Genomic DNA, 8,913 nt, shown 5'->3' on the forward strand with positions numbered 1-8,913 from the left:
TAGCCAAATTTGTAATGCAATATTTGTTATTCCCTTGTCAATATGAGATACATTGTTGTCAGAGTCTGCTCAGAAACCAAGTATGTAGAATTAATCAAATAGTACGGTTTGGAAGGGACCTTTAAAGGTTATCTGGTCCAACTCCCCCTGCAAGGAGCAGGGACATCTCCAACCAGATCAGGTTGCTCAGAGCCCCGTCCAACCTGTCTTTGAATGTTTCCAGGGATGGGGCATCCACCATCTGGGCAACCTGTTTAAGTGTTTTACCACCGTCATAGTAAGACTCTTGATCTAGCCTTATCTGAGAGGTTTACAAATATTGGGCTTTAACTGTTATACCTTTCTTTGCATGTCACAGTAATAAAGAAAAGAGCTTTAGCTGAATAGGAGGCATTACATTTTCATTACAGACAAAAAAAACCAAATCCACATTGCCAAGTAGATTTTTAACATTGCAAGGCCACTTGCTCAAAAGGATCTCTAGGCTGAAGGTTTTCTGTTCAAACTGATTTGGGCCCCCTTGTGCCCGTACGTTGTAAAAGTCTCACATACTCCTTTTCCACAGGAGCTCTCTGAGCACAGAGCGGGGTTACATAATCACACACGCGCGCTCCTCACCTTCATCAGTGTGCAAAAGCATTTCTTTGCTACATAGCAGTTTCCATCTGACCATCCGCATCGACTGCTGCCTTGGCAGTCCTGTTCATCTCCTTCTCCACCATGTCCGATTTCCAATCCTCAGTTTCTGCCTTAGGCATATCACCACCCACTGCTCTACAGGTCTGGCTCCTGTTCCTTGTGCGTTTGAACTGGATATTTCTTTCCTCTGCATCTTCACGGTAGCCGCTTCCTTTCCTAAGGAAATAAGATCTTTCAGGGGTCTTTAGGCCCTAGAATCTGGCTGGCTTTTATAGGTTACGTACAAATCATGGTTTTCCAGGATATATATAACATCAGCAGTTACTTTCCCCAGGGATGGCACACGCATCTCCTTGACAATAAAGGTAGCCCTAAAAATATCAGGCCTGTGCCCTGAAGCATGGAAACATTGGAGATTCTTTCCTTCCAATAATGTGTCAGGCAATACTAATAATAAATGGTGCAAACAGCAGCCTTTTATTTAAGTGGCCACTACTGAGATGTACACTTAAACTTAGCCATCACTTTATAATAAAGCGCACATCATAGCAAAATTACGGTCTTACCACACGCTAAGCCTGCCAGACATTTCAAAAGGCATACACCGGGATGTCATTAATTGTGGAATTTGCTGCTAGTTTACATTAAGCAACACAAAATTTCAGTTGTCTATCTGCTCTTTAAATGACAAGACATCTCACTTTTAGATCTTTTGTTTATCTTTAAAAGGAAGTATCAAACTACATGGGGAAAAAAATAGTTTATTAACAATGTAGCTGACATCCTTGTTGCTGCTAGAAATAACAGAAGTGTTCAGTGTTTGCACATTAGAAGATATTATTTTAATGTTCTAGCATGCAAATTTTATCAACAAAGGTGTAAAGTTAAAATCTCATAGACAATGGATGATGGAAGGTCACATTTCATAGGGGTTAGATGGGAGATAGCAGCTGACAACATAAAATAAATTAAAGAAAAGAGCAAGTCAGGAAAAGAGTAGGATATTGGGAGGAAAAGATTAAAGGGTTCCTGGGAAAAATTTCCTTGTTATAGACTGGAAATAAGTCCAGCTGGGTAGGAGTTTTAGCCCTTGATATGAGTTATTTTGCAGCCTGGCTGACCTAAGTGCTGTCAGCTTCATCTTTAGTGCTTAATTAGTCCCAACTTGACATGCTCACTCTTTCAGTTGCTGTTCTTCTTTCCTTGGGACCAAGTTAAAATTCAGAAAAAGAAGAAAATCTCTTGCCGTGATCCATTTCGCAGAGAAGAGCAGACAGCTTCTTACAGAACATAGGCCCACTGTCAGCTGAACAAAAACCATGTAAACCAAAGCTGCTTTGTACTTCTCAGTAGCTCCTTCATGGAGGCATGAGGTGACATGGCCACCACTTAGGAGTGCTCTTAAGTGGTCACTTCTGTAATGCTGATGTTCCTTCTCCTGCCACCTGGTCCATGCAGTCCTCTGTTTATTCACTTTTTCTCCACTCTCTGTTTGTATGCCACCAGACAAACGTTTCTCCATCCCTTAGTGGAGTTTACTGATGTGACTCCCACTTCTCACATTTTCTTCTAGCCTACTTCTCACATTTTCTTATAGCGAGCTGAGCTGTGCAGCCATTTTCAGTGGAAGTTCGGCAGCACCTCTCTGGGAGGGAGTTGTGGCAAGTGCTCTCTGAGTGCAGAGACCTGTGCTTCTCCACAGAGAAAAACTGCACTGGTTTGAAATAATCACAATGCCATCTTCATTTCTTTCTCTTCTGCTGCTTCTTTTTGTTTATTTTGTTTTTTTTTTTAATACATGAAACTAGATTAACTCTTCATATGGAAAATTGTATTTCTCTTAGGAGCAGCTCTTTTTTGGTTTACCTTAATCTAGTTGGAAGGCTATGCTGAAAAATAGTAAACTTCAAAATGAAAAAAAGCAGGGCCACCAAGGGATTTGGATCAGTTCAGCTGAATTATTTTTGTAGTTATATAAGTGGTGCAGCTATTAAAGAAAAAAATAAAAAAGAATAGTGCCCCTTTTCACCCACTCATGAGGTAGACCTGCAGGCAATTTAAAACTGCTATTGCTGGGATACTGCTGCGCGCTAACATGGGGTCAGCAGTTCAACAGATGCTTCTCTGTTGAGAGAACTTCTCTGAAGCAACAGATGCTTCATATGCCTTTTGCATATATAAAGCTGCAGTCCACATTGCTTTTTAAACCTTGGTCCTCAAAAGACTGTAGCCTACCTAATTCTATATGCTGAGTTTATCGCCTTTGGTTGTTCAGATAAAAAGGGAAAGTTACACTAATTCAGACCCAGAAGTATGACCCAGAAGAAATGACCAAGAAATGACCCAGAAGAAATAAGGGAGTGAGGGTCCCACGACCCTTCAGTCAGTCAGTCCATTCTGTGAATCATTAGTAATGAAGTGGCAGTAACTCTACAGGTGTAGTTAGGGTTTTTTCCTTCCTAGCGCAGGCTTGCAGAACATACAGACTATTTTGTGGAAACTTTAGAGACAGAGCAACGGTAAAAACTATTGATAATTTCTAAAATAAAAAGGTCAATAGTGGAGGGTGGTTCATTTGGGTTTTTTGTTTTGTTTTTGTTTTGTTTTTACATGAACTTTTAGTGGACTCCATATTGTGCTTATAGAGTCACAGAAAAGCATCCCATTTTTTCTGTCCAGTATTCCAACATCACTGAATTAAGCTACATTTTAACCTAAGGAAACAAGCTTTATTGAGACCTAGCTATCTGTGTGTCCATCCATCTCTCTATCATTCTTTTCCCTTTGACATTATTTGCCAATTTCAGTTTGATCTTTTAAGAAGGTAGAGATCTCAAAGATGAGTTCCTACAGCTTTCAGGAATGCAGAGGAGACCGACACCAGTGTGTGTCCACACCAGAAAGCAGCTATTTTTTATGCTGACCCACAGCAGCCAGTTCATGTATTGATATGCATATAGTTACAGCAATGCTATTTCTTAGCAGGAGAGAAAACAAGTCAGCTAAAAAAGCAGGCATTTGAGGTGTACAGAGATGTAGTGGAAAACTGGTGGCACTGTGGGATTAGAAGACATGAGGAAAGCTTGATGGGGCAGCAGCAAAAGGATGGCACGAACCACAGAGGATACAGCTGGGATTACAGAGATAAAGACAACAAGGGAACTTCCATAGAGACCACAAATCCACGGTAAACCAAGGGTTACAGTAGAGCTTGCTCTGTATATAGCTATGGGAAATGTGAAGCTGTGGGACATACATTAAAAATACTTAAAAGGCATGCAGGAAGGCCTGCTTTGCCTTGGATATATACTGTGTTACCATTTAATTGTAAACCTATAGACTCAGCATTGTCAAGGAAGCTCTAAGCATAAAATTATCCAAAATAAAGGTAGTCTGCAGAAATCAACCCCCAAATCCAGTCCCTATGATTGCTAAAACTAACAGTTGGATTCTAGGATATTCATTGTCAGCCTGCTACAAGGGATGTTACTGCTGCTGCGTTACACATGACTGAAGCTGTTTGCCAGCAGGAAGGAAATTCGTGATGGGCTGTTTGGCAGGGATGTCTTGTTGTGTGTATTTGTCCCAAAAGTGATCACTTCACTAACGCAACCCTGAAACATTTGAATGGTCTTGCTTTTCTATAAGGTGATGTCTATGACACTACCAAGCCCTCATAGGAAAAAAAACCCACTACATTGTGAGCTGAGAGCTCGAATATTATTACTGGTGGAAAAATATCACTCAGAATGGGTGAAAAGCAGCAGTAGTGTGCACAGCATCATATCCTTGAGTCACTGTACCCCAGCGCAGAGCAGACACAAAAGTCCAGAGACCAGTTCCTCATCTATCCTCCCAAGGGAGTTTTTTGCAGTGGACCAAGTCGGACAGATCCAAAATGGAGAGGGCTATTTTGACATGCTACTGATAACACAGATCTTTAGTACCAGTCCCAGGCAACTGCAGGTAGCAACACCGCAAATGCTGAGTCCAGAAAGGGCTACTGGCTGTTTCATATATGACAAAGTGACAAATGTTTCCCCAAGTCCTGTAGTACTTTGCATAAAAGATACAAAAATATGACAAACAAGTAGTGGAGGATGGCACCTGTGCTTTCAAGCCCTGCCACTGCAAGATGCTGCTCAAACAAGAAGTCAATCCTAGAAAGCAGATTGGTATTCACACTGCACGGGGCAGGCAGCCCATCTCCCACAGCCATACCTGCCTGTGGGGCATGGGGGAATACACCTTCCTGAGCTCAGACTGGGGATCAGGTTAACAGGGCATGCACAAGAAAGGCTCGCCAGCTCTTGGAATTACTTTCGCAAAGATATGGGACCTAATTTGAGGCCTATAGATCTGATGATTGGCATATTTCTATTGCCAGAGATAAAGAGCAGATAAATAAAGGTTCTGTCTGCGAAGAATTCCAGATCTGACAGCTTTAAGGTGAAGTTTCAGAATTCTTGTTGCCCCCAAATACAAATACTATCTAGTTTTGTGCTATGAAGACACGTGGCTAGTGTCAGCTTAACTTAAACTTACTTAAACTTCCTATCTACTCCTTGATTTTATTCACACTGTAGGCTAATAAAGCAGCTTATATTTTACAGTAAAGTCCTTCAAATTGCGTATCTAATCCTAATCTTGTCTGAATTCATTCTAGCTCCTTTATAATTTCCCCTTAATGGCAGATGAGTTAGAAGAAAATAAAATAAAACAAAACCTCAAACCAAAAAACCAAACACACACTCTCCTTTCCTTAAAACTACAACGCTACTTTGCTTGTATAGTAGGTATGCACAAGAAACTTCTGATCCTTAGCATTGCAGGGGTTGTAATGCCACTAATTACGTGGGAGTTATGTGATTAGAGCAGGGGAGCAATGTAATGCTGAAACAAGCCTGTCAGGGGCAGGATTTTGCCCTTGAATAAATTTGCATTGCTGTTAAGAAAGAAGGAATTATACGGATGTAAAGGAGGAAAGTTCATAGCAGTTTCAGCTGTATGTTAGACATATTTTAAAATACAGCATTTGCAATATTTTAGGGGGAAAAAAGAATTTAAGGTAGAATAAGTGTGAAAGAGGACTTCATCTTGTTTTCACTCAAAAAATACCTGGGATGTATGTGGCATGTTGGCTTTCTTAATTTAGACATAACAGAAAACAATGCTCAGAAAGGACCCTTCTCATACAGGAAAATTATTTGGAAACTGTGGTGTTTTGCAAGAAGAAATTATCTAGTTTTGTTTTCAATTGTTTTGCTTTAAAGAAAGATTAAAAAAGAGTTGTCCTCAACAACTTTATCATTCATAGCATATTATTTCAGCATTGGAAACTACTTTTCATTTAGGAACATCCAAGCTCTGCAATTAGTAAATGTCTTCACATGGACAGTGCCCGAGTGAGGATCTCTCAGAACTGGTATAGAAGACAAGATTCTAAGAAGAGATGTGCTGAAAGCAAACGGGCAGGGGGTGGAAATCAAGCCATTAGGGTTTTTCTCATAAAGCAACAACTTCAAACACTTCAAAGTCCTTCTCTCTTTGCTTATAATCAGGACTAAATACTTTGTGTAACCTCCTTCTACTGCTGATACTTGCAGTAAGTGAAAAGGGGCAAGACCGCAGTGATTTTGATTTTATAGAACTTCATTAATCATTTAAATGGAAACAAAGACATTCACATCCAGCCTCATTGTGTTCCCATTGGCAGGAACTGTCAAGCCTTGAACAGCTCCTCCAGGTTTGGCTCCTGTCGTATTATAAACAGCCTCGGCACCAAATACTTTGCATTGGAAATTAGTCACTTACTACAACAGTGGAATGGAAAGGATCTGCATGATTTGGATTTTCTCCAAACCACAATTAAACTTAAAAAAAAAAAAAACCAACAACAACAATAACAAAAAAAACAAGCCAATTTTCTCCAGTGGAAAAAAAAACAAACAAAAAACAAAACCAACCAACCAAAAACCCATACATTATTAATTTCTTCCTGCATTGTTCGGCTTCAAGTTTTGGGGATGGGAGATTCTTTCTCTGCTCTCTGTTTTAGTAACCGTACTGCTTTTGATTTAGTGCCCTCTTCTGCTTGATAATGTGAGTGCATGCTGCCCAATGGTTAATTATTCTCGATTAGCCCTCACTGGAGAATAACATTTCCTAGTAACTACTGAGAAGGAAAATAGCCTTATGCAAGAAGAAAGAAATCAGAAAAAAAAAATTCACATTATGAGAAGGTGATAAATGAATCTCTACAGACCTGAGTAATTTAATTTAATTACAGAGAGGGAAAGAGAAAGAGGAAATACTGTCTTGATACATACTACTGTCTCTCGTCTTCCACTCATTCTCTATATTTTCCTCTCTAATTGAATTGGTTTGGATACTTCTGTCAACGCTGAACTGAGAAGATGAAGTACAGGCAGCTGAGCTTCCTGAGACGAAGCACAGAAACCATAGCAATGTGTAACAGTTTTCCTAGGGCACAAGCAGAGCTCACGCATGTATCTTCTGAAAGATCATTAAGTCGTGAAGGTTTAAAATAAGGAAAACTATCACTAAACAAGCAAGAGTTTTAGGTAACTGAGAGACACTGAATCTGCACGTGAAGCTGACAGAAATAATTAACAGACTACACGAAGAAGAGTCTTCTATTCCACAGAAGCTTCCCATTGGTTTGTTATAAAAAAAAAGCTGCTGAACATCAGTTGCAAACAGCATTTCAGAGCTTGCTAAAGCCATCATTTGAGTTTGGTAACATGTTTGGAGAACATTTGCAGATAGCTAAACCACTATGCAAATCATGCCATTTCAACAGCCTGTTTAATTACCTGTAGCTCAAGCAAAGGGTAGGAACAACTCCAGCACAGAAACCACCAGTTTTAGCCCTTCTTCCCATCCCAATAAAGTTGGAGAAGGCAACATCTCCCATAACATCCCAAATAAAGGAGTAAAGACCAGAATGCAGGAGAAGCCAGTTTCCCATGATGACATTTGATGCCTGTCACTCCAGGAGAGACTTTATTTCCATTATCCTGTGCACCTTCCATCTTCTGCAGCAGGTGAGCTGGGCAAGAGCAAAGCATACAAACAAAAAATACTTTTCCTAAGAGCAGAACTGTCTGTGTGGCAACAGGGACCACTCTGTGGAAATGAACTAATCCACGGGTGCCAGACCAAGTGACACTAGCTCCAGTGTCACTTCACACAAAATGCCTTCTGTCCCTGCATGCCTCTTCTCACCCCATACATGCCCACACCCTCTGAGCTCTTCTGCAGCACTGCTACCTCAATCTTTCACCTCCTGACCATCAGTGGAGTGGAAGAATCTGAAGTAGCTGATTACGGCCACCAAAGTACTACTCAGCTGCATCATATGTCTGCATTTGCTCATCTGCTGGCAAACTCGACATAATAAACTATTGATCTCCTCAGTTATTGTTCAGCTGGTAGGAACTTTTTGTCTTTGCCCCCTGTCTTGTAAAACAGACGATGGAGTTGGCTAGTTTGTTCAAAATGTATGAGGGAGAGGAAAGGAGAGACCAACAGGTGGGGAAAAAAGCACAGCCTCAGTTCTTGGCTTGGTCTGTGTTTGTTGGGGTTTTGTGGGTTGTTTTTCTTCCAGAAAAACAAATAAAAAATAGTATTCTATTACATTGTCAGAGCTTGCTGCACAGGCACAAGAAATCTTGGTTGAAGTATTTTGCTCTCATATTTTCTGAATTTTGAGTACCAACTTGCAGTTTGAATGATCTTTTTAAGTAATTGTCTTATGCTTTTAAGACACAAATGAAAATAAAATTGAAATTCTATGTTGGCATCAACAGGGGCAACGAGTAAAACTGACAGATGGAGTTCATCTGTCCCCAGCATTTCAGAGAAGTGAATTGCTGCTAACAGCCACAGGCTGTCATCCTCCATGTGAACTAGTGCTAGAGGGAGGTGAAATGCTTTGCCAGCTCGTTTTACAGATATTTGCTGACTGCAGAGGAGCAATCTGCAGTTTGGACAAATTTGGGAAACTCAAGCTTTACTCAGAGCTTTGAAGTGTATTGTCAAGAACAAACCTTTTCCCCCGTCTCCGTTAGTCTTGCATTTTTGTCTCCTCTTTGCTGTGATCTCGTTCTCCTTAATGAGCCACTACTCTTTTACCATTTTCTATGGTTCATTACAGCCTTTGTGTACCAACACAAAAATTCACTTTTCTGGAGGTGAAGGATGGAAAAAAAAATCATCATCTATGTGGTAATTAGAATCCATACTAGCATG

The sequence above is a fragment of the Chlamydotis macqueenii genome, chromosome 4 (genome assembly GCF_036417535.1).
Source record: "Chlamydotis macqueenii isolate bChlMac1 chromosome 4, bChlMac1.mat, whole genome shotgun sequence".
Classification (NCBI taxonomy): domain Eukaryota; kingdom Metazoa; phylum Chordata; class Aves; order Otidiformes; family Otididae; genus Chlamydotis; species Chlamydotis macqueenii.